Source organism: Mastigoproctus giganteus, chromosome 9 (assembly GCF_048544385.1).
Source record: "Mastigoproctus giganteus isolate SK-2022 chromosome 9, ASM4854438v1, whole genome shotgun sequence".
NCBI lineage: Eukaryota > Metazoa > Arthropoda > Arachnida > Uropygi > Thelyphonidae > Mastigoproctus > Mastigoproctus giganteus.
Window position 1 is genome coordinate 197,174,596 of NC_143583.1, and position 27,765 is coordinate 197,202,360.

The following is a 27,765-nucleotide window of genomic DNA, read 5'->3' on the forward strand; positions in this document are numbered from 1 at the left end:
GATTCTCTAGCTTACTGCCAGAGTTGAATACACTTCTGGCATTCCCCTCACTGAATAACTCCTCGTGTGTGAATGTCTATGCAAAATATTCATTTAGTTTGTTAGCTACCTGAGCAGGATCATCAACAGTTGACACATCGATATCAAGTGGACCAATCTGATTCATCCCCTTCCTTCTAGAGTTTACGTAAGTAAAGAACTATTTGATGTTTTTCTTTGCAGCCTTTGCCAAAGATTTCTCGTAATTTGCCTTCGCCTGCCTAATCTCCTTTGTAACTTGGTTACAGATCAACTTGTATCTATCATAATTTATTGGAAAAGTCCATCAACCTGGGTGCTTTATTTAATTTTAGTTTCAACATTTTTTTTCCCAGCTTCCTTTTGGTTATCATAAAATCATTTAACTGCTAATTAGTATTTAATAGAAACCCCACCCTGTGTCTAAAAACATATTCACGTATGTGAACATAGATGCAAAATATTTATTCAGTTTTCAGCAACCTGTACAGGTTAATCAGTAGTTATGCCATTCATATCTGTCAAACCAATACAGTTTGTCCCTTGTAGTGTTAAAATAAAAAGAATTCTCTGCTATTTTCTTTTTGTTCTTATCCACAGGCTTCTTGTAATTGAGCCTGATAGTCATTGAGCCTGACTATCAGGCTCAATCTCTTGGTACCTTGATTATTGACTGGTTTGTACTTATTGCAGGCCCTCTATGTCTGCTGATTAGGTATAAGAAATCTATTAGAAATAAAGAGGAATTTACCTTAATGCTTTTTTGTAGAATGCTTCATAATACCCCCCCCCCCCTAAATTCTATCAGATGTAAAATTATTGCTCAAAGGTTTCCTTCCCTCACAGATGTATGAGTGGTCCAACGTATCAGCGATCAACAGTCAAGATCTCCCAACTCGACTACCAACACATCAAACCACCACCACATAAGCTTTAGTCAGAAAGCATCTTGTCTAATTATAAAGTCATAAAAACCATTAAAATGATCGCAGAATATAAAAGTTAAAATTTTTAAATTAGCTAAATTAAAAAAAGAAATTGAACTCAATTTTGAATAACTTCTCTTCCTAAAGCGGACCGGGGCTTTTTGATGGTCTGTCTTAGTCACAGGATAGAAGTAACATAATGGGGAATTTCTTAAACTCTTCAAGATTATTTAATATCTTGGTGTGCAAACAACCACAATTTCAATATGAGAAATGGGTGACATACATTGGAATTCTCATGCAGTTTGATTTCCAGTGTTTCTGCGATTAGTAATTTAGTGTAATTTTAGTGTGATCTAAGTATTTTTGCCTCATCAAATTAAAAGGTGTGATTCTCATTGACGGCATGCAATGCTAATGGGTGCCTCCGTAGCCAGGTGGGAAGGAGCAGCAGTGCGTAGCACATGCTTCTTGATTAGACCGGGGTTCGAGCCCGTCACCACCAAATATGAAGGATGGAAAGGTCAGGGAATGACCACCGCATTTTCTCGGAGCAATATGGCCTTAGTTGCTAATGCTCCTAAAAACCAACATAACTAACTAACTAGCAATGCTAATTTCAATGCACCTGCTCTAGGTTGGTTCACATGCACTGAAGCCAAATTTTGTCCCATTCTTGTGTTTTTTGTACATCTTGTCGACCCTTGATTCGATGAATCCCATTCCTTACATGAAATGTTGTATACTATGCTGTTAATTTGTATCAAAAATGACAAAAGTATTGTTCGATTATTTAGTTCAGTCTGTAGTTTCTGCATAGGTCTAGACACAATTTTAAATTCCATATCCCTGAAAAGCCTGTTAAGTAGTTTGTACCAATTCTCGCTGTACAAAACGGGAAATAAAGTATTTCTTGGAATTATTGCTATGGACTAAAGTTTTCATTTGCAACTTATTTTTAGTTCATAATTTAACATGGTCAATAATAGAAAGAGCCTCTATTTGAAAATCTATCAGTTAGTGTTTGGATTTCACTGGCTAATGCTGTTTCCAATGTTGAATATTTATGCGCATTCAGAAATTGGTTTAACATAATGGATCGTTTGTATGCAAATGGTTAATAGCTGTCGTAATGAAGGAACATGCCCGTATTTATCAGTTTCCAATAAATATTAAACCGAATACTGTTAATATGATGTGTCAGTGTAAAATTTAAGAAATTTAATGATTTTGTTTCAGAGTTCTCCGTTTCAAGTGTGAAACTCAGTCTTGAGTGGATGTTATTGAATGAATGTAAGGCATCCTGGATCGTATTCGTGTTAATGATACATAGAATGTCATCCAAGTATCTCCCATGATACCTTACATGTTGTAAAAAAGGGTTCAAACATACACATTCACTCGTTGAAAGATAAATTTTCACTAAGAGACTGCTAAGGTTCAGGCCCATTGGTAATTCAAAGATTTTTTTTGTACACTTCATTGTGAAACGTTATAAAATTAGCTTCAATCAGGGGTTTAATCAGTTGAAAAATTTCTTTACCAGGAATTTTGGTGTGATTGATAGGTATTGTGTTGTGTTGTTACTCAGCATGTCCCATATCATATCAAAAATATAATCAACGTTTAATTTTGTGTATAGGGATGTAACAACCAGGAAAAACAGGTTATCACTATTGTATAATTTTCACTCTTTCAGTCTATTGAATAAAGAAGCATAATTCTTTATGCCAAATTTAATAGATTGTCTAAAGGGTTTGTTGATATTGTATAAGTGGGTAGCAAGAGATGCGAATGCAGAATTCCTGTACAAGATGATCGGGCAAATGGGAAATCCGATTTTGTGAAGTTTTACATGACCGAAAAGAGTGGAGATGTTAAAAGTCCTGTCTTTCAGTTCTTTTAATTGGGCCAGAGTAATAAAATCAATCCTATGATACATTGTTAATGTATTATTGTATTGATTGACTAGTTTGGTAAACAAAGTAGAGTTAACGGCATGATACCTGGATATGTCTGTTACAATCGAACTTAGCTTGCTAATATAATCTGATTTATTAAGTATAACTACAGTATCTATCCCCTTTGTCGGCTTTTTGTATTTCAATATCCTTGTTTTTTTGAAGGTCATGCAAGGCTTTATTTCCATACCTACTTGATTTGGGTAATTGCAAATTTTTAATATTATTAATTACCTGGTTTACCTGCTGTACAATTAAATCTTTCTGTTTAAAATTTGGGATACCAAATTCAATGATAGACTGATTCTTGGGTAAAACCTGAGGTGGTAGATTGTAATATAATCCTTTCGACAGAATTGAAACTTGATCATGTGATAAAGTGTATGAAGACAGATTGGCTACTTGTTGATATATTGTTGTATTATCTTTTAAAGGAAGGTTAATAGATAAATTATTTTGATCATGGCTAGGATTGTGATAAAACCTCAAAATTACATGTTCCCTCATTGTAAATTCTCATTGGGCATTATAACTCTATTTCATTTATTTATTCTAATTGATATTCAAATTACTTTGACTATTTTTTTAACTTCATTACCCTTCCTATCACATCCCCTTAATTTTTGGAATCATGGGAGATTTTCGATATCCTGGTGCATAATTATATTAAATTGACATTAAAATATTTAGGCCAAAATCATCACATTATTTTTAAAATATTGCCTTCAAAAAATTATAATCCGGAAATTCACTAAAGTTAATTTTAATCACAGAATTCCTGGTATAAAAAAACTAGCAGCTATGACATCACATAATATTATTAAATTAGCTTTAAATTTTAGGTATTCTATTCAGTCTTTTAGAAGTTAAACAAATTTGCAGTAGGTTAAAAAAACGATTACACCCTGTTGATAGGAGTTCATTGAAAATCTCCATTGACATGTGACATGAAGCATTAGCAATCAAAATCGGGATCGACACTTGCATAAGTTGAATATGTTATCATGGACGTTCAACCTAGGTCTTACTAATTTCACTACAGGGTTCATACTAATTTCACTGAGGTTTTATCATATAATCTTAGCCAAGATCAAAATAATTTATCCATTAACCTTCCTTTAAAAGATAATACAACAATATATCCACAAGTAACCAATCTGTCTTCATACACTTTATCAGATGATCATGTTTCAATCCTGTCAAAAGGATTAAATTGCAATCTACCACCACAGTCAATCACACACTGTTTTACCCAAAAACAATGTGTGATTGACATTGAATTTGGTATTCGAAATTTTACACAGAAAGTTTTAATTTTACAGCAGGTAAACCAGGTAATTAATAACAACAGATGGAAGTTGTTGTTATTTGGTTTTTAGGAGCATTAGCAACTAAGGCCATATTGCTCAGGGAATATGCGGCAGTCATTCCCTGACCTTTCCACATCTTCCGTATTTGGTGGTCACAGGCTCGAACCCCGGTCTAATCAAGAAGCGTGTGCTATGCACTGCCGCTCCTGCCCACCTGGCTACGGAGGTGCCCAGATGGAAGTTGCTTAAATAAATTTAAGGCTGAACTAGACAAACATTTGTAGTAACTGGATGGGTTAAATGGGAAGGTTTTTTTTATTTATTTATTTATTTTTTGATGCTTTATAAGCTTGCTTTCTTGCATCATATGCCTCAACTAATGCTAATGCTAATAACATTAAAAACCTGCAATTACACAAATTAAGTAGGTATGAAAATAAAGCCTTGCATGACCTTCGAAAAAATATTGTAATACAAAAAGCCAGTAAAGGGGATACTGTAGCTACACTTAATAAATTAGATTATATTAGCAAGCTAAGTTTTATCGTAACAGGCACATCCTCGTATCAGGAGGTTAACTCTACTTCGTTTACCAAACTAGTCAATCAGTACAATAATACATTAACAATGTATCGTAGGAATGATTTTATTACTATGGCCCAATTAAAAGAACTGAAAGCCAGGACATTTAACATCCCCACTCTTTTCGGTCATGTAAAACTACACAAAATGGAATTTCCCATTTGCCTGATCGTCTCGTACAGGAATTCCGCATTCGCATCTCTTGCTACTCACTTATACAATATCATCAAACCCTTTAGACAATCTATTAAATTTGGCATAAAGGATTATGATTCTCTATTCAATAGCTTGAAAGACTGTAAATTATACAATAGTGATAATCTGTTTTCCCTGGTTGTTACATCCTTATACACAAACGTAAACTTTGAATATACTTTAGATATAATATGGGACATGCTGAGTAACAACACAAAACCTATCAATCACGCCAAAATTCCCTGTAAAGAAATTTTTCATTTGATTAAACTCAATGATTGAAACTAATTTTATAACGTTTCACAATAAAGTGTACAAACAAATCTTTGGATTACCAATATGTCTGAACATTAGCGGTCTCTTAGTGGAAATTTACCATTCCATGATTGAATGTGTATATTTGAACCCTTTTTACCACATGTAAGGTATTATGGGAGATATTTGGATGATGTTCCATGTATAACTAACACGAGTACGATTCAGGATATCTTACATTCATTCAATAATATCCACCCGAGACTTGAATGTCACACTTGAAATGTATAACTCTGAAATAAAATCATTCAATTTCTTGAATTTTACACTGACACATCATATTAACAGTATTCAGTTTAATATTTATCGGAAATGACAAATACGGGCACGTTCCTTCATTGCAACAGCTATTATCTGTTTGCATACAAACAATCCATTATGTTAAATCAATTTCTGAATGCGCATAAATATTCAATATTGGAAACAGCATTAGCCAGTGAAATCCAAACACTAACTGATAGATTTTTAAATAGAGGCTATCCTCTTTCACTAATAAGAACTGGGAAAGCAAAAATAAGAGTAGGAGTGTGTTATAGGCCTAATGACTCAAATGAGTACAACAAACAATTGTACAGAGAAATAAAGTGGGCTAGTAAATCAGAATGTCTTATAATGGGGGATTTTAACTTCCAAGATATTGACTGGAACTTGTGGGTTGGTCACTCACACACTAGCAAGTCTATTGGGGATTTATTGGATGATTGTTTTCTGCAGCATGTTCACGAGGCAACCAGAGAGGGTAATACTCTTAATCGGGTTATCAGCAATGATCATTCATGTATTAAGAATTTGCAGATAAAGGAACCACTAGGTGGCAATGATCACAGTGTACTAATCATTCGTGTATTAAGAATTTGCAGATAAAGGAACCACTAGGTGACAGTGACCACAATGTACTGATTTTGGATTTACTTAAAGATATAATTATCATCAGGGGTAAAGGAAAGGGTTTTTGCTTCCATAAAGGTGACCACAGTGGTTTAAGACAGTTTTTAAATTCTGTACAGTGGGACCTTATTGATGATGTTATCAACAGCAAATTCTAAGTGGGAAGCATTCAAGGAATTAATTGCGGAACCTGCTATACGTTTCATATCTATTAAGAAATATTGTTCAAGGTTTAAGCCTAAAGGGTTGTCAAATGAACTAATGTGACTTGTGACAGAGAAGAAAAATGCATGGAATGCATATAAATTATCAGGCGACACAGAAGCTTATGGCAGATATAAGTTGATCTGTAATCAAGTCACAAAGGAGATTAGGCAAGCAAAGGCAGATTACAAGAAATATTTGGCAAAGGTTGCTATGAAAAACAGCAAGGTTTTCTTTACTTATATAAACACTAAAAGAAAGGGGATGAATCAGATTGGTCCACTTAATATCAATGGATCGATTGTTGATGATTCTGCTCAGATAGCAAACAAACTGAATGAGTATTTTGCATCTACATTCGCACATGAGGAGTTATTAAGGAAGGAAAGTGCCAGAAGGTTATAAAATTTTAGGCTTAATGATTTTGTAATAAATGAGAGCAAAGCGGAGGAAAAATTGTTGAAGTTAAACATAAGAAAGGCACCTTGGGTGGATGGGATCTATCCAGTTATATTAAAAAGGTGGCAAACAAACTAAGCAAACCCTTAGCCATAATTACGAGAGCATCCTTGGACTTAGTGGTGGTTCTCATGGACTGGAGATGTGCTAGTGTATCCCCAAATCGCAAAGGGGGAATGAAGGGTGACACGGGTAATTACACACCAGTTAGTTTAACTTCTATTCCGTGTAAAATAATGGAGTCACTGGTTAAAGATGCATTGCAGAATCATCTAGAAAGACCACAACAATAATTCGGATACAGCATGAGTTTGTTAAGGGAAAGTCTTGTTTGTTATTGTTTGTTATTTTGGTTTTTAGGAGCATCAGCAACTAAGGCCAATGCTCCGGGATATGCGGTGGTCATTCCCTGACCTTTCTGCATCCTCCATATTTGGTGGTGATGGGCTCGAACCCCGGTCTAATCAAGAAGCGTGTGCTACGCACTGCTGCTCCTTCCCACCTGGCTACGGAGGTGCCGGAAAGTCTTGTCTGACAAATTTGATTGGATACTGTGATATGGTAACAAAGGAACCGGATGCAAAAAATAATTTTTCATATCATATACTTGGATTTCAGGAAAGATTTTGACACTGTTGTACATGGAAGACTATTGTACAAATTGGAGCAGAATGGTATTAAGGGTAAGTTGCTACAATGGATAAAAGGGTGGTTGAGTTGGAGAAGACAGAGGATGGTAATCAATGGGTGCTGCTCTTCGTGGACTAATGTTATTAATGGAGTTCCACAGGGTTCGGTATTGGGCCCACTGTTGTTTTGTATATTTATCAATGATATTGATGAAGGTATATCAGGTTTAGTGTCGAAGTTTGTAGAGGATACAAAGGTTGGCAGCGTTGTTAATGGCAGTGTGCTACTGCAACAGGATCTAGAAAATTTAGGCAGATGGGCTGAGACGTGGCAACCAAGGTTTAACATTGACAAATGTAAAGTACTCTATATGATTAGAAATAACCCGAGAGGAACATACCAACTGTGTGGTACTACACTTAGGGTTTTAGAAAATGAAAAAGACCTGGGAGTAATTGTGCAGTCAGATACAAAGTTTACTGAGCAATGCAGACAGGCTGCAAGAACAGGTCATGGGGTTTTGTCAATGATATATAGGGATTTTTCTAGCAGGGAAAAGGAGGTGATTATTATTTTGTATAAGGCAATGGCCAGGCCACGCCTTGAGTACTGCATACAGATCTGGAGGCCTCATTTTAGGAAGGTTGTAGATTTGCTTGAACATGTACAGAGAAGGGCGACAAGATTGGTGAGGGGAATGAAGGGATCCTCTTACCAAGAGAGGCTTAAGTTCTGCAAATTGCAGCGGCTGGAGACTAGGCACCTGTGAGGTGATCTGATTGAGGTAGTATTAGGTCTTGAATGGGTTGGTGGGCACGCTGAATTCCGATGGGATTCTTCCACTTGCTCAGATTACGAACCTAAGGGGCATAAATTCAAATTGAAGTAAGACAGTTATAGAATAGATGTGTGGAAATTTGCCTTTAGCCAGTGGTTGGTTAATTGCTGGAACAATCTATCATTGTTATAGTTGCTAGCTTAATAAATTCAAGGAGGAACTGGACAAACATTTAGAGGGAATGATTGTGTGAAATTTTATTTTTTTATTTTTTTTTATTTTGGCTGATGCTACATAAGCTCATACGCTTGCTTTCTTGCATCAAATGCCTCTATTACTATTACTATTATTGAACAGGTTAAATTACAAACTAAAAATAAATAATTTACAAATGAAAATTTTAGTCCATGGCAATAATCCCAAGAAATACTTTATTTCCGTTTTGTCCATCAAGAATTGGCACAAACAACTTAACATGCTTTTCAGGGATATACAATTTAAAATTGTGTCTGGAACCTACGTGGAAACTACAGACTGAATTAAATAATTGAACAATATTTATCATTTTGTCATTTTCGACACAAATTAACAGCATAGTATACAACATTTTATTTAAGGAATGTGATTCATCATATCACGGATCGACAAGATGTATGAAAAATACAAGAATGGGACAACATTTGGCTTCAGTGCATACGACTAGAGCAGGTGCATTAAAATTAGCCTTCCATGCTGTCAACGAGAATCACACCTTTTTATTTTACAAGTCAAAACTACTTAGTATACAGAGGAATTACACAAAATTACTAATCGCAGAAACACCTTCTTGATTAGACCGGGGTTCGAGTCCGTCACCACCAAATACGGAGGATGCAGAAAGGTCAGGGAATGACCACCGCGTATCCCGGAACAATATGGCCTTAGTTGCTAATTCCCCTAAAAACCAAATAACAAACAAATAACAACAAGCAGAAACACTGGAAATCAAAGTACACGAGAATTCCTTTAATGTATATCACCCATTTCGCATATAAAATTTGTGGTCATTTGTGCGCATGCACCGGGATATTAAATAATCTCAGAGTTTAAGAAATTCTCCATTATGTTACTTCTATCCTGTGACCATGACGGACCATCGATAAGCCCCGGTCCGCTTTAAGAAGAAAATTTATTCAAAATTGAGTTAAAATTTTTTTTTTTTTAGATAATTTAAAGGTTTTAACTTTTATACGCCACAATCATTTAAATGGGTTTAATGATTTTATTAGACAAGATGTTTTCTGACTCTCAAGCTTATGTGGTGGTGGTTTGATGTGTTGGTAGTCAGGTTGGAAGATCTTGACTGCCGATCGCCGATAAGTGGAATCACTCATATGTCTGTAAGGGAAGGAAACCATTGAGTAATAATTTTATGTCTGATTGAATTTAAGGGGGGGGGGTGTTGTAATGAATCATTCTACAAAAACGCATTGAGGTAAATTCCTCTTTATTCCATGTATTAATATAAATGTGGAACTCATTGGGCATTATTGCTCTGTTTGATTTATTTATAATAAATCTATGTAATTTTCTGCACTGCCACTGGTCTCATCAGTTTAACTAGCATCTGTCTACTGATAATGTATAATAAACCCATCTCTTTGTTGATATAAAAAGCTTAGTAGTTTCTATTTACTTCCCTGAATATTTCCCATTTGATACTTGCAGTTGTTAACATTAGTTGGTCCCACTGAAAAGAATTTAAAAACTGTACGACCATTGTAATCACCTTTGAAAAAAAAATCCCTCTCTTTATCCTTGACATTAGTTGTACTAGGTGTGGCAGTAAAGTTCCATTGATGGGCAGTTAGCTTGAAAATAAATGGAAGTGGTATGTTATTGTTCAAACTTCGTCCAACAGCGATTGTCTAGTAGGCTGCCAGGTTGCAAGTAACAGCCAGTTACATTACTAATCAGTAACAGCCAGTTACATTACTAATCAGTAACAGCCAGTTTCATTACTAATGGAAATTTTGTAATGGAGCATTGAATGAATACCAAATTTTGCTTTAAACTGGGAAAATCTGCAAACAGAAACGTATGAAATGTTAAAAACTGTTTTTCACAGACTATCCAGACCGATGAAATGTTAAGTCATACCAGTGTGTTTGAGGTGCCTCCGTAACCATGTCGGCAGAAGCAGCAGTGCATAGCACATGCTTTTTGATTAGACCGGGGTTTGAGCCCCTGAGCCACCAAATACGGAGGATGCGGAAAGGTCAGGGAATGACCACCGCATATGCCCGGAGCAATATGGCCTTAGTTGCTAATGTTCCTAAAAACCAAATAACAACAACAACAGGCATAAGCAGTTCAAAGATGGACATCAGAATGTTCGTGATGACTTAAGAAGTGGACATCTGTCAATCTCTCGAAATGAAGATGGAGTTGCAAAAGTTTGGAAATTATGATGAGAGATCATCTTTTGACACTTACAATAGTGGCTGATGAGTAGGATATTAATAAGATGATTCGTCAAATTCTGCTGAAGATTTAGCAAAAAAGAACGTCTGTGCAAAATTTGTGCTGCACAGCCTCACAAATATAAACAAAATAAAAAATCAAAAACTTTATCCAGACTTTGTTGTTGTTTGTTGTTTGTTATTTGGTTTTTAGGAGCATTAGTAACTAAGGCCATATTGTAACAGTTCATTTCATACTGCTCATTTCCAGACTTCCAAGACAATCCTAATACAGTCAAGGAACAATTGAATTGTTGCTGGAAATGAGCATTGGGTGTTTCAGTACAACCAAGAGACAAGGCATCAGAGCATGCAGTGGACTTAAATCATCATCAAGGCCAGAAAATTTTAGTTTACAGAAGTCTGCAATCAGGATGATGCCGATCGTGGTTTCCAATAAACAGGGCATGATTCACAAGGGATTTGTACCTGAAGGGAGAGAGAGTCAATGCTGCGTTCTATGTACAAGTGCTTCAAAGGCTAATAAAGTGCATTTCCCGGATGAGGCCACAATTTTGAGAGAAAGGGAGCTGTTTCGTGTTGCACAACATTGCCCCCCATCTATTCCATATTTGTTGTAAGACATTTATTTATTTATTTATTTTTTTAATGAAAACCCCATACACGACAGGTACTAGAACCTATAGTACTTAGTACCGTGCTTAGGCTGGAAGTTGAGAAGACAAAAGAAGATATTTGTTGACATTAGACTTGAACTTCTGTAGACAGTAATTTTCAGGAAATGGCAGTTGAATGAATAAATGAGGAAGATGAAAAGTTGGTTCTGTGAGTTTGAAGTTGGACATTAAATGGATGTTGGCTGGTGGCGGCACGTGTTCGGACTGTTTTGAAAGAGAGAGCGGGAATTATAGAAGCCAATTCAGAAGAACAGTGCCCATGGAAGTATCTGTAGAAAAGGCATGCAGCAGAAATATATGAGACAGTGATTGGGGAGACTGTTAGAGAGGAGTCATTAATTAACCTAACTGCCCTCTTCTGAATGGAATCTAGAAGCCTGAGAGAGGGTTTGGGGGCACTGCCCCAGATGTGGGAACAATATTCCATGGTAGGGCGGATTTGCGATTTGTACAGAGTGAACAGCTGTTTGGAAGAAAAGTAACAGAAGAGCAAAAGAGAAAACCAAGTTTTTTAGATGCAGAGAAGCAATATTTTTAATGTGCTTGTGCCAAGAGAGATTAGAAGTCAGGGTAATCCCCAAAAGAGATATATCATTTTGCCTAGAAATCGGAGTGTCACCAAAAATAAGCATAGCAGCAGAAGAATCCTTTTTGCGAGATATAAGACAAGATTGAGTTTTAGAAGGATTGAAATCAACTAAGTTGTCTTTGCCCCACTGGAGAATTACCTGAAGATCGGCATTTAAGGAATTGGTAGCAGATTTTCAAGAAGTTGAATCTGATTGAACAGGGCAAGGTTTCTCAAAATAGAAAGTGGAAAGCAATGTGCTATCATCGGCAAAACTATGGATAGGATTTCCAGTCAATGGAAGAAGGTCATTAATATACAAGAGGAAAAGAGTGAGGGAAAGAACTGAACCTTGGGGGACACCAGAATTAGTGGAGAAGTTAGAAGACAGAGAGCCATCTACCATAACTCTCAGTGAGCAATCAGAGAGAAAACTGGATAACCAATTACAAAAAACAGTTGGCAAACCATGAAATGGAAGATTCTTGAGAGGACCTTTATGACAAACACAATCGAAAGCCTTTCAGATGTCAAGAGCAATTGCTTGTGTTTCACCAAACTTTTCTGTTGAATTTGTTCATAAATGGGTAACATAAGCCAGAATATCACCAGTGGATCGACACTGACGGAATCCATACTGGCGATCGTTGATCAGACAGAAGGTTTCTAGGTAGTTTAAGAGGTGGCGGTTAATTGATTTATCCATTACTTTAGAAAGAGTAGAAGTAATTGCAATGGGACGATAATTGGATGGGAGGGATTTGTCACCCTTTTTAGAAACTGGTTGGATATGAGCAAATTTCTAAGCAGAAGGAAAAACACCTTTGGAATAAGAAAGTAAAAAAAAGGCGGCAAAGAACAGGAGTAAGTTCAGGAGCACAGGTTTTGAGAACAAGTGGAGAAGTACCATCAGGATGTGGAGCTTTCTTAGCATCAAGATTCGTCAAAATCCTTCTGACATCCTTTTGACGGAAGACCACAGGAGGCATTCAATGGAGTGTGCTGGGAATTGTGGGAGATGTTTTACCAAGATCATTAATACATTAGTTGGAAGTAAAATGGGATGCTAGCAGGTCAGCTTTATCCTTGGCTGAAGTGACAACAGAACCATCTGGTTTGGACAGAGGTGGGAGCAGAGATGGGCAAACGTTGCGGCCAATAGCTTTGGCAAGAAACCAGAATGTTCGGCTACCATTAGGGCAAGAAGCAAGTTTTCTACTCTTAGCCTGTTCAAACTCTAGTTTTCACTGATTAATAACTCCTTTACAATTGTTGCGAGCTTTGGTGTAGGCAGAAAATGAAACTGAAGAATTGGAAACAAGCCAATTACGATATGCAACGTTCTTCTCTTGTACAGCCTTAGCACATTTATTGTAAAACCAAGGTTTAGATAATGGACGAGATTTTAAAATGGAATGTGGAATAAAGGACTCCATTCCTTCAAGAATAATTTCACTGACACGATCTGAGGAAACGTTGACATCAGAAGTTTTGAAACAGTAATCCAACCAAGGAAAAGAAGAAAAGAAATCTGGCAGGTCATCCCATTTTGCATTCTTGTAATGCCAAACAACACGAGGTTGGGAATAGCAATGAGATAAAGGCTCCATTGGAAAAGACACAATCACTAAGTTGTGATCTGAGGTGTCTAAAGGACCACTCACTTCAACCGTATACTTAGAAGGGTTGTTTGCGAGAAAAAGATCAAGTATGGTGGCTGTATGGTTAGGATTGTCCGGTATTCTTGTAGGTAAATGAACAATCTGTACAAGGTCATTAGTAATTGCAAAAGCCTCAGCATCTCGACCAGCTGGGTTGGTGTGACTAGAAAATGGAAGCCAGCTGGAGTTGTGAACGTTAAGATCACCAAGGAAAATTACCTCACTGTTAGGAAAGTTGGACTGGAGAAAGTCAAGTTGCAAAGAGAGGAAGTCAAAGAGCTCCAAGTGATTAGTGGAGTTGGGAGAAAGGTAGAGACAACAGATGAATTTGACACAATAAGGTATAGAGATTTTAAGCCAGAGAAGATCGAAGAGAGAAGATTCCAAATTACCAAGTGTCTGACAGGGAATATCGGTATGGACATATGCAGCATTGAGCATGCTCAATGCTGATGGGTTTCTTCCTCTTGCTCAGAATAATCACCTGAGAGGACATAAATTCAAATTGAGGGAAGACAGATGTAGGATAGATGTGTGGAAATTTGCCTTTAGCCAGCGGGTAGTTGGTTGGTGGAACAGACTTCCATCCCTTGTTGTGGAAGTTGATAGCCTAAATAAATTTAAGGCTCAGCTGTACAAGTATTTCGAACGAACGGAGGGGTGAAGTGGAAGTGGTTATTTTTTATTTATTTATTTATTTTTGTTTTTTGGCTAATGCTCCATAAGCTTGCTTTCTTGCATCATATGCCTCTATTAATGCTAATGCTAACAAGTACCACCTTTGAGGCAAAAGGAATCATACAGCAAATAATTTGGGCAACTGAGATGAGCAGTAGTTGAATCAACTGATAATTGAGATTCTGTCAGAAAAGGTATGTGGGGGCTTGGCCGACTGCAAGTGAAGATGGAGATCGTTGAGATTAGAATTGAGACCACGTATATTTGTGAAATAACAAAGGAAGTTATTTCATTGACAAATTAACATTGACAAATGTAAAGTACTACATATGGGAAACAGCAATCCCAGAGCAACATATCAACTCTGTGATACTACACTGACAGTGGTAGAGAATGAAAGGGACCTGGGGGTGGTTGTGCAGGCAGATATGAAGTTCTCTGAGCAGTACAGACGGGCTGCAAGAGTAGCTCATGGTGTATTGTCAATGATATATAGGAATTTTTCTAGCAGGGATAAGGAGGTGATTATTCCCTTGTATAAGGCAATGGTCAGGCCACACCTAGAGTACTGCATACAGGTCTGGAGGCCTCATTTCAAGAAGGATGTAGAGATGCTGGAACGAGTACAGAGAAGGGCAACAGGATTGGTGAATGGAACAAAGGGGTGCTCTTACGAAGAAAGGCTTAATTTTTGCAAATTACAGTGTCTGGGGACTAGGCGCCAGCAAGGTGATCTGATAGAGGTGTATAAAGCCTTGAATGGTTTGAGCATGCTCAATGCTGATGGGATTCATCCTCGTGCTCAGAGTAATCACCTGAGAGAGCATAAATTCAAATTGAGGAAAGACAGATGTAGGATAGACGAGAGGAAATTTGCCTTTAGCCAGCGGGTGGTCGGTTGGTGGAACAGACTTCCATCCCTTGTCATGGAAGTTGATAGCCTAAACAAGTTTAAGGCTCAGCTGGACAGGTATTTCAAACGAACAGAGGGGTGAAGTGGAAGTGGTTATTTTTTTTTTATTTATTTATTTATTTTTTTTTTTTGCTGATGCTGCATAAGCTTGCTTTCTTGCATCAAATGCCTCTACTAATGCTAATGCTAAGTGTTTGGGAGGTTTAGATCTTTTCACAGATAAGCTTACTCTATTAGTTTGACCTTTCAAGTGTATTCAATAGTAAGAAAAAGTGGGGGGGGGGGGTTTCTGTATGAAGTAATGAAATTTTTGGATACGGTGTACAGATGGTAAGAATATACCCAAGTGACATAATGAGGCCTCGACAATGCCACCCCGCATACACACTGCTCGGCCATTCTCCAGTCACTGTCTCTGCCATGGACGGTCCCAAGCCCGGCTGCGAAAGGAGGAGGGTGGTCATCCTGCCGAAATGACCAGAACTGGGAATCCGGGGAAACTAGGCAAGAAACCGCATGAAATTCGGAACTAGCTCTTACAACAATGTTACCGTAGCCGATGCGCCAGCACTGGGGACCCAGGGTGCTGGTGTGAAGTGGGCCACAGAACAAGCTCTTATAACAATGTTACCGCATCCAGAGTAGCCAATGCGCCAGCACTGGGGACTCAGGGTGCTGGTGTAAAGTGGACCACTGGCCATAGCAATAAGCTTACTACGCCGAAAAGGGCAATTAACATTGGCGAATGGAATGTTCGAACGGGGCACCACGTTGGACAAAAGGAAATCATTGCCCAAGAACTACTTAGGTGCAAGGTATCAATCGCGGCATTATCCGAATTATGGCTCACCGGGTCTGGAACGATGATCATCCAACCACCAGCACCTAACGAAGCGGTTATGCTATTCTACTCTGGTGGTGAGAAACGAGAAGCAGGAGTGGGCTTTATGGTCGATGTTCAGGCCACCAGTAGTGTGATTGCTTTCCAACCAATATTGGACTGCCTGGCAGTCCTTACTGTCAAGGGCACCATCAAGACCCATATTATCTCTGCCTATGCACCAACTGAGACCAGCCTGGACCCGACCAAGAATGACTTCTACAACCAGCTCCAACATATGCTGGATTCAATTCCACAGACAGAAGTGATCATCCTCACAGGGGACTTTAATGCCCACATTGGCGTGGACAGATCTGGTTGGGAAACAACAATGGGCAAGTTTGGCCATGGGAAGATCAATGACAACGGACTACGTTTGTTGTCCTTTGCCACATCTAACAACCTGATCATCGGAAACAGCCATTTCCAGCACCCTCAAAAACATCAACTTACATGGCGGAATCCATCTGGCAAGGACTCAGCAATCCTGGACTACATTCTGATCAACGCCCAATTTTGCTCATCACTCATGGATGTTCGTGCCATGAGGGGACCTGATTGCAGATCTAATCACTACCTCATTCAGGCTAAGGTGCAGCTCAAATTATGGCATGCAAAAAGGTCATCTCGGTCAGCCAAGCTGGACTGGAGGTAGCTAATGAATGCTGCCAACAAAGGGGCATATCAGATCGCCCTATCCAACCGCTTCGAGACACTAGCCGTGCCCGAGGATATAAATGAAGAAGAAAAGCAGATATCTGATGCCATCCTGGAATGTGCCAAGCCCCTATGTCCACCTGCCCGACGTCGAACGCAACCATGGATATCAGACGAGTGCCTCGACCTGATGGACGAACGGAAACAGGCAAAGTTGGTCGAGTTTGAGCGGTACCGGCAGCTAAACTGAGAAGTCCTACAGAGGATGACAGCGGAAAGAGAAGCATACTGGAACCAAGTGGCAGACGATCTTGAAGTGGCGCCATCCAAGAACGAGTACTGCACTCTCTACCGCACCCTCAGATGTCTGAGTGGAAAGACCAAATTGACTAGTGACAACATCAAGAATGCTGATGGGACCTTCGTGCGATCACCGTCCAAACGCCTGCAATGGTGGAGTGAATTCTTCAAAGCATTGTATAATCACGACCCACCTCAGGGACCGCCAGAAGCCGCACTATCGATCAATCCCCCTGAAGTCTCCATGGTCGACGTTGAGCCTACAGTAGAAGAAGTGAAAGCAGCCATACAATCCCTAAAGAATGGCAGGGCACCAGGAGTGGACCAAGTCACCACAGAAGTGATCAAAGCCGGGGGAGATGTACTGCTTCGCCGACTGCACTCACTCCTCAAAACCATCTGGTGCACTGAACAAATTCCGCTAACATGGAGGAAAGCCATTATCTTACCGATCCACAAGAAAGGTGATAAATGGGATTGCAAGAACTACCGTGGCATCAGCCTCCTTTCCATCATCGGAAAGGTCTTTATGAAGATCATTCAGTCAAGGCGGCAAAAGCATCGCGAGCAAACCAGTCGAGAAGAACAGGCGGGATTTAGACCCAGGCGAGGATGCTGTGATCAAATCTTTGCCATCCGTCAGCTGATGGAGGAGAGGATCCAATGCGGACAGTGAACCGTCATTGTTTTCATTGACTTTAAGTCTGCTTTCGACTGTGTCCATCGGCCTGCCTTATGGAAACTACTAGAGGTCGAACATGTACCTCGAAAAGTCATCACACTCCTCCAAACTGCATAAAACGGTTTAACCAGCCAGGTGCACATCCCAAACGATTTATCTGAGGAATTTACCATCCAAACTGGAGTCCGCCAAGGGGATGTAGCCTCCCCATTGCTTTTCAACATCGTGGTCGACGCCATTATGAGGCAAGCATTCAGAAACAGACGGGGCATACAATATGACAAGGATCACTAGGTGACTGACCTCATGTTTGCCGATGATAGTGCTATCTTTGCTGTTAACGACTCTAAAGCCACGCGGACATCCTCTACGACATTGCCCGCATTGCCCGGCCATACGGTTTGAAGATCAATGCTGATAAGACAAAGGCCCTGACAACAGATGGGTCGCAAGCCACCATCTATCTCGAAGGCGTCTAGATCGAGCAAGTGCAGGACTTTAAATACCTTGGGTTGCTGGTCCAGGAGAAGAAAGTTGCATCCACCATGAAAATCCACAGCAGAATTGGACAGGCGGCCACTGCGTTCGCCTCGCTCAAATGGTGTCTGTGGAAGAGGACCAACATTTCCTCAAAGACTATAATCCGACTCTTCCGGACTTTGATCCTGCCCATTCTCCTTTACGGATCAGAAACATGGATTTGTCTCAAGCTAGATTTAAACAAACTTGAGGTATTCCAAATGCGGTGCCTGTGGCAGATTTTGGGCATCTCACTTCGTGACCGCATCACTAATGATACCATCCGCACCAGATGCCAACAGCAACCAACCATTGCCGACCAAATCCAGAAGCGAAGGCTTAGATGGTTTGGCCATGTATGTAGAATGGGCACAAACAGAATACCATCCACACTCCTTTGGAGACAACGACCCACCCAATGGAGCATCCAACGGACCACGCCTAGGAAAACGTGGGCCAAGCAAGTGGAAAATGACTTGAAGAGCCGACGTCTCGACCTTAACCAGGCCAGGACTGACGCCATGGATCATAAAGTATGGAAGAACATCACAGAGCAAGTCCGAAACCCTGCAGCATCTACAGCAGCATACTGTTTGCATGGCCAACCGCCTCCCCCAGCTGCCAGCTAAGGACCAAGAAGAAGAAGTCACTATCTGGAAGATTAGAGGTAGCAGGATTATACACTAGCTGATCTGGAAGCCTCCTAAAGAGTTACCAATAGGTTCGGTCCAGTGTACTAACTAGCGGCTGGCCTGCAAACACCGTTTTAGAGCTGTACCCTTGAAATGTAAGGAAGATTGGATCTCGCCATGGTGTTCACCATAACCTCAAAAGGCATCAGTCCTACTGCATGATGGAAGAGATGGGGAAGGGTTGACTCGAACTTAGCTTTGGAGACTAAACATGGGTTCCACCACTTCAAGCCTCCAATAAGCAAAGTGGTGGTATTGCACCGGTTGATGAGAGTCATCTACCACCTAGTATTGCCTGGCAACACAGAGGGGCGGCATTCCTCCACAATGTGTGGGTGCCACATTTCGACTCCTGCTTACGTTGGTTCACACATATGTGGTCACCCACAGTGCTTGTGCATGGAGATTATACCCAGGATTACTAACAGTCCCACCATCGTGAAGGTGCAAGCAGAGGATTTGACTGTCGCAGACCTTCCGGACTTTGCTGAAATTGGGTCCACTTGACTTGAATGACACCTGAATGTCAATTCCATCAGTGTTTTAGACTCTCATGTAGCAAGTACAGCTTGTCTGGTATAACTTAGCTCCCTGTTAGAATTTGATAAACCTCTGGCACTCCCCTCATTGAATAACTCCTCATGTGTGAATGTAGATGCAAAATACTCATTCGGTTTATCAGCTACCTGAGCATAATCATCAATAGTCAACTCATCTATGTTAAGTGGTCCAATCTGATTCATCCCTTTCCTTCTAGAGTTTACATAAATAAAGAACTCTTTGCTGTTTTTCTTTGCATCCTTCGCCAAAGTTTTCTCATCTGCCTTCGACTGCCTAACCTGCTTTGTGACTTGATTACAGACTAGGCTTCTGTGTCACCTGATACTTTAAATGCATCCCATAAATTCTTCTTCTCTGCCACGAGCCTCATTAATTCATCTGACATCCATTTAGGCCTAAACCTTGAACAGTATTTCTTAGCTGGAATGAAAAGCATAGTAGCCTCCAAATTTAAGTTCCTGAAATCTTCCCATTTAGAATTCAACTTTGGTAACATCATCAGTTGATCCCACTGTACAGAATTTAAAAACTGTCTGAGACCTCTGTAGTCACCTTCACGAAAGCAAAAGCCCTTCCCTTTTGCCTTAATGGTAGTTAGATCTTTAAGTAATTCCCACATCAGTACATTGTGATCACTGTCACCCAGTGGTTCCTTTATCTGCAAATTCGTAATGCATGAATAATAACTGCTGATAATCAGATCAAGAATATTACCCCCTCTGGTTGCCTCTTGAACATGTTACTTTAAAAAACAGTCATCCAATAAATCTGCAAAAGTCTTGCTAGTGTGCAAGTGAGCAACCCACAAGTTCCAGTCAATAACTGAAAAGTTAAAATTCCCCATTATAAGACATTCTGATTTACTGGCCCACTCTATTTCTCTGCACAATAGCTCATTATACTTATCAGATTCATTAGACCTATAACACAGACACCTACTCTCATTTTTGTTTCCCAGTACCAAACAGACTCAACACTTTCACATTCAACCCTAACTCGCAATTTTTTTCGACATTGGCCTGTACCTGTTGAGTAAATCTGCAGATCTCTTTCTCTTAATGTCATTATCTCTTAATGTTGTCCCCCAACATCAATTGGATGCACTTCCATAGATTTTATGTGTTTCTTAACTAACAGCATAACCCCTCCTGCCTTCCTGTCCTGTCTATCCTTCCTGTACACATTGTACTCCCCCAAATTCCAATTCTGCACTGTGTGGCACCACATCTCTTATATCCCAACAATATCTGCCTTTGATGTCTTGACTAGGACTTCAAGTTCATCAAATTTATTAACTATACTCCTAGCATTGGTGTACATGCAAATATACATGCACCTGTTCCCACTCTTAGTTACCCTAACACAGCCCATGTATTTACTTGTTCCACTACGACTCCCAGCAGTCCTGGAAATCTCCAGCACCTTTCTTTCCATTCTGCTGCTCATTCTAATAGAAGCAGTGCAAGAATCACTATTGCCTCTGCTTGCAGCCACTGTTAACCTTTCAGTCTGTGTATCCACCCCCCCAAGCTAGCAGTTTTCCGACCCACCTAATAGTGCCTCAATAGCATCAGGAAATATTCTTGCACCCTTTCTATTTAAGTTTACCCCATCCCTGTAGAAGCAGTCTTTCCTGTCAACAAGGACAGACCAGGCTGAAAAAAATTCTACCCCTTGAGCCTTGCACAATCTCTCCAGGGCCGAATTGATCGACAGGGCTCTCATCATATACTCCCTCCTATCGTGTCTATGCAGAATTGCAGACACTTTCACATTCAACCCTAACTCGTGACTTTCTTTGACGTTGGCCTGTACCTGTTGAGTAAATCTGCAGATCTCTTTCTCTTAATGTCATTAGTTCTAACGTGTACAACAACAACATCATCTTTTGTGCCCTTAAAAGATGATATCTGCTCTACAGCGTCATCAACTTTTGCCCCTGACAGACATACCCTGTTCCTGTTCCACTTATCCTTCTTGCATAGTATATTCCCCATCTCCCTGACAATAGAGTCACCAACAATAACTAGTTCCTTTGGGGCCAGTGCATTCTGCCTTGCAGATTGCCTCTGTTTTGCCTGATGCACAAGAGTGAACCCTTTCATTGTGCTGGGCAGCTGAGAGCTTGATGGGCCCCCTCATATTAATTTCTTCGAGGGCATTTACCCTACACCTTAAGCTCTCATAGTTGCTCATCAGAATGTTGAGTTTGCACCTAATTTCTTGACTTACATAGGATTGCATAGTCCTTTCCCGATTTGGGGAAGGCTAAGACAAAAGAATGGCTCCAGGATTTTGGATATGAATTTTCTTATTGAATTCTATTATAAAAGATCATAGTGGCATAGTATTTGTGGTCAGGTGCCACTAGTGGTTTCCCAGATCTGCACTGTATGTACTCTGTGATGAAATGCAGAACTACTGCAAAAGCCAGGAAAAGTGTAGTGTCTGGCTGCTTGGCTGCAGGGTCCCAGTAGGGACCCTACATTGTCCACCACTGGGATGTGAGCTAGGCTGCCCATTATACTCTGGCTGGTCTCTGCGAGGGTTGCCTGGGCTTTCTGAACAGAGATCAAGTAAAAAATAAAATGGGGAGGATGGGTGGAGGTAGATAGCCTGAGAGTGGGATTCATAATCAGGAGGAAGATAGAGGGACAAGGAAGGTGTCCTTCAGTTGAGGTAAGTATGTGAGGAATGAAGAGTGGGTTATTCCCTGCTTTGGGGGGCCTTCCAGTAGACAGGGAAAAGTTGATAGAGTTGTAAGGCTAGAGGGGGGTGCAATTTGGCAGCTGTTTCCAATGATTCATCCAAGTGAATTTACTGGCCTTGCCACTGGCTGAGCTGTGATAGAATTGTCCTCCTGATCTCAAAAGTAGCATTAGCATTAGTAGAGGCATTTGATGCAAGAAAGCAAGCTTATGCAGCATCAGCCAAAAAAAAAAAAAAAAAAAAACCGCTTCCACTTCACCCCTCTGTTCGTTCAAAATACCTGTCCAGCTGAGCCTTAAACTTATTTAGGCTATCAACCTCCACCACAAGGGATGGGAGTCTGTTCCACCAACCAACCACCCACTGGCTAAAGGCAAATTTCCGCACGTCTATCTTACATCTGTCTTTCCTCAATTTGAATTTATGCCCTCTCAGGTGATTTTTCTGAGCTAGAGGAAGAATCCCATCAGCATTGAGCATGCTTAAACCATTCAAGGCTTTATACACCTCTATCAGATCACCTCGCTGGTGCCTAGTCTCCAGACACTGTAATTTGCAAAACTTAAGCCTTTCTTCGTAAGAGCACCCCTTTGTTCCATTCACTAAACTTGTTGCCCTTCTCTGTACTCGTTCCAGCAGCTCTACATCCTTCTTGAAATGAGGCCTCCAGACCTGTATACAGTACTCTAGGTGTGGCCTGACCATCGCCTTATACAATGGAATAATCACCTCCTTATCCCTGCTGGAAAAATTCCTGTATATCATTGACAATACTCCATGAGCTACTCTTGCAGCCCGTCTGCATTGCTCAGAGAACTTCATATCTGCCTGCACAACCACCCCCAAGTCCCTTTCATTCTCTACCACTGTCAGTGTAGTACCACAGAGTTGATACGTTGCTCTGGGGTTGCTGTTTCCCATGTGTAGTACTTTACATTTGTCAATGTTAAACTTCATTTGCCACCTCTCAGCTCATCTGCTCAACCTTTCCAGATCCTGTTGCAGCAGCATAGTGTCCGTAGTGTCCTTGACAACCCTGCCAACCTTTGTATCATCTGCAAACTTGGACATTAAGCCCGATATACCATCATCAATATCATTTATAAATACAGAAAACAATAATGGACCCAACACTGAGCCCTGAGGGACTCCACTAATAACATTAGTCCACGATGAGCAGTGTCCATTAATTACCACTCTCTGTCTTCTCCCCCTCAACCACCCCTTTATCCATAGCAGCAACTTGCCTCCAATGCCACACTGCTCCAATTTGTGTAGCAGTCTTCCATGTGCAACAGTATCAAAAGCCTTTCTAAGATCCAAGTATATAATATCAAAGTTATTCCCTGCATCCAGTTCTTTTGTGACTGCATCATAGTATCCAATCAAGTTGGTCAGGCAAGACTTCCCCTTAACAAAACCATGCTGTGTCTGAGCTATAACTGAAGTCTTGTCTAAATGATCCTGCAGTGCTTCTTTAACCAGTGCCTCCATTAATTTTCCTGGAACAGAAGTTAAGCTCACAGGTCTATAGTTACTTGTGTCAGCCTTTGATCCTCCTTTGTGAATTGGGGTCACATTTGCACATTTCCAGTCTATGGGTACCTCCCCTGAGTCCAAGGAAGCTCTCATAATTATGGCTAAGGGTTTGCTTACTTCCTTTGCTGCCTCCTTTAATATAACTGGATAGATCCCATCCACCCCGGGTGCCTTTCTTGTGTTTATCTTCAACAGTTTCTCCTCCACTTTACTCCCAGTTATTTCAAGATTCTGTAGCTTACTGCTAGAGTTGAATACACCTCTGGCATTCCCCTTCCTGAATAACTCCTCATGTGTGAATGTCGATGCAAAATATTCATTTAGTTTGTTAGCTACCTGAGCAGGATCATCAACAGTTGACCCATCAATATCAAGTGGACCAATCTGATTCATCCCCTTCCTTCTAGAATTTACATAAGTAAAGAACTCTTTGCTGTTTTTCTTTGCTTTCCTTGCCAAAGATTTCTCGTAATCTGCCTTCGCCTGCCTAACCTCCTTTGTAACTTGGTTGCATATCAACTTGTATCTATCATAGGCTTCTGTGTCATGTGTTAATTTGTAAGTATCCCATGCATTTTTCTTCTCTGCCATATGTCTCATTAGTTCATCTGACATCCATTTTGGCCTAAACCTTGAACAATATTTCTTAGTTGGTATGTAAAGCCTAGTAGCTTCCAAGATAAGTTCTTTGAATGCTTCCCATTTTGAATTTGCTGTTGGTAACATCATCAGTTGGTCCCACTGTATAGAATTTAAATACTGTCTCAGTCCATCGTAGTCGCCTTTATGGAAGCAATAACCCTTCCCTTTACCCCTGATGGTAGTTACCTCTTTGAGTAAATCCCACTTCAGCACACTGTGATCACTGCCACCTAGTGGTTCATTTATCTGCAGATTCTTAATGCATGAAGAATCACTGCTGATAATCAAATCAAGAGTATTACTCCCTCTTGTTGCCTCCCGAACATGCTGATGTAGAAAACAATCATCCAATAAATCCACAAAAGCCCTGCTAGTGTGTGAGTAACCAGCCCCCAAAAAGCCCCTTGTGCTGTGGCTGAGAGCTGTTTGTAGATGTCTTCATTATCAAGAAAGTGTTGCTCCTCACCACGTGGGAGAGACATTAGAGAAGTGAGCATACGATTTCCAAGGGCATGGTAGAGGTAGCAGTCATATAGCATAGCTCACAATTTTCATCTTCTCTGCAAACACAGAGAAGGTTATCATCAATTCCTAGTTTGGTCAACTTGGTTTTGAAGGAACCTTGGCTGGTTAATATATATATGTACGGTGCAGGCCAGGAGCTTACTGAGGTGGTGGGTTCAGATTGGCCATGAGACATCTGGTACAAATCTGTGAGTGACTCATCCTTTGGTTGTTCGAGGCAGTCCAGTCTGACTGCCGTCTATGGAGGAAGTAGGATACAGTGTGCAACATGTCCTGGTGATTGGCAAGTAAGATATGCCTTTGAATTGTGTCCAATTTTCTTCTATTTCTTTTGAGGATTACTGTGTGGCACCTGCACCATAGCAGGGAGCAGAAGAGCTTTGTAGGTGATGGTTAAAGTTCATCTTTTTAGACCCCAGTCACATCTTGTAATTCTGGAAATCATGCTTGTGTATTTCCTGATCTTTTCTGCAAGACGTTGGAGATGCTGGTGGAAGGTAAGTTACTGCCAACTATAATTCATAGATATTTGAATTTGAGGACCACAGTTTGATGATGTAAAATATATTAAAAGAAATGAAGCATAATGCAGTCAAGCAGCATTTTTATTGAACTAGATAAAATATAATGCTGTTACATTACATTATTATTAAAATGTAACACTGTTCCTTTACTTAATTTCTACATTGAGCCCATGCAGACTGATAATAGATGTTTAATATACATGTAACTGTTATTGTTTCTAATAGGAAGTTTCTTCTAAATGCTGCTTAGCTGCTTGTTTAGATTCCATACAGTCATTCACCATTTTAGCACAAAGTTGGAATGATGAATAAATGTATAGAAGACAAGAAACAACTGTAATAGTGGTGATCAGATTACTTTGAATTTCTTGAACTGTGTGACTACAGTGTGGTGGTCTTATTTTTGTATGTTTACATATTCCAAGTTTTCAGTGAATAATGGATTCCCCTTCTTAATTAAAATTGACAGTAATTTTATGTCAGTTCATAAGTAACTGTCACTAGAGGGAACTTAGCTTCCCCAAGGAAAACACAAAAATATAACACAGTGCAGCATTTTTTTAAGCTAAAACAAATGTAACAGAGTGATGATTAGTTCAAATGCATTTAAAAAATATTTCAAACAGCTCTATGAGTGATCTCACAAGTGTTTAGCTGTCCAAAGTGGTTACCTTCAAAAATATTAATAGCTCCACACACCTACAGATAACCTTTAACTGCACAAAAACATAGTATGCATTGAAAATTTTAGCTTTTAAGATAGCCTCTAGTTTTTGTGGAACACTCTCCACCAGTTTCTTGTGAATGTCCTCTGATATTTTCTGCCATTTTACCTTCAAAGAAGAAACAAGTTCAACTTTGTTCTCTCTAGGACGTTGAGGTCAGGACTCTGGGCACTAGCCCAACCTTTCAACACATGTCTTTAAACCAGTCTGTCACAGTGCAAGCAGTACAATATGGAGTGTTGTCCTGCCATAATAAGGTGACATACTATTGTCCAGAATGTCTAGATAGACCTTGGTTTTGTCCAAAACAACCAGTAGTCCCAGACCATCATGATGCCTCTGCCAAACTTAATTGTTGGAATGATACAGTCCAGCAGGTATCTTTTTTCAGGCATCTGTCATGCCTAAGCATGACTATCAGACTGGTAGACCTTACTGTGACTCATCACTCCAAAGCACTTTGTTTTTTTTTTTTTTTTGTTAGTTATTGGCGCATCAGCTTCTGTGGCTATATTGCACCTCCCAAGGTTTTTTTTGCAGTACTCTGATCCGTGCCCAAGGCGGAATTCGAACCTGCGACCTTTGGGTTGCCAGGCAAGCACTTTACCCACCCGGCTAGCCCGGTCGGCATTTTTTTGTTGGTCTACAGAGTGATGCAGTCCAAGGACGGTGGATCTTGCATAAAGCTAGATGGCATCTGGAAAGTGGGGGGTCATTAGTGGCTTGTGGACAGCTGTATGACTGTGGTAACACATATCATGCAGCATCCTGTGCTCTGTACTGGTGCTGATGAGTCCAAATAATCTCAATGAGGGCCTGTGTGTGTTGAGATAATGAAATCATTGCGTTTTGAGCAGACAGCTCTCTCTTTTCAGGGCTCTCCTGTCACATTCCATCAGATTTCGAAGTTTTCTGGGCCATTTCGATTTCAGCACCAGTTCACTTCCATTTGCAAGTCACATCACCAATCATCAAACTAGGAATCTTCAATGCCATTGAAATGTCTCAAAGAGGCTAACTGTTTATATGGCACCCTATTATCATTCTGTTATCTCTGTCAATCACAGCATCTTGCATTCATAATTATACTATTGTCTGCTTGAAGGCCTACAAGCATGTTTATGGTTGTATCTGATGGTGCTTGGGCAGGATGTGACCAACTATCAAGAGAGAGGTGTTCAGATCTTAATTGTATGGTAGTGTATTTTGCTATAAGTAGTACATATTTTTTTATATTTTATTTTCTACAAAAAGTTGACATGATAGAGAAAAATCAGTTACAGGTTTGGAATCAACATCTAAAAATTGTACAAATTCATCAATTTGCATTAAATAAAGCAAACTTTTTTTTTTTTTTTTATGAGTGTTATTGCAGTGTTATTGCAAATGTATTTGTAGTATTATGGTGTTTATATTATGTCCTCTGTGACAATATAGGTAGTTTTGCTGGTTGGGACTGCAGTTAATTGGCCACAGAGTATTTAATTAATTAAACTGATTTGGTTTTTCTGCATGAGTTGCAGGTTTTTTTGAGCCCACAAATACACACTTCTTATACAGAATGGAGTAACGGAGCATAATATGC

General features: G+C 39.8%; 1 protein-coding gene across 1 annotated transcript in view; it reads left to right on the forward strand.

Moving 5' to 3' along the window:
- Window positions 1-27,765, forward strand: part of LOC150081006 (venom factor-like) — a 785,003-nt gene that overhangs the window by 705,994 nt on the left and 51,244 nt on the right. The gene's annotated exons all lie outside the window — the stretch shown is intronic.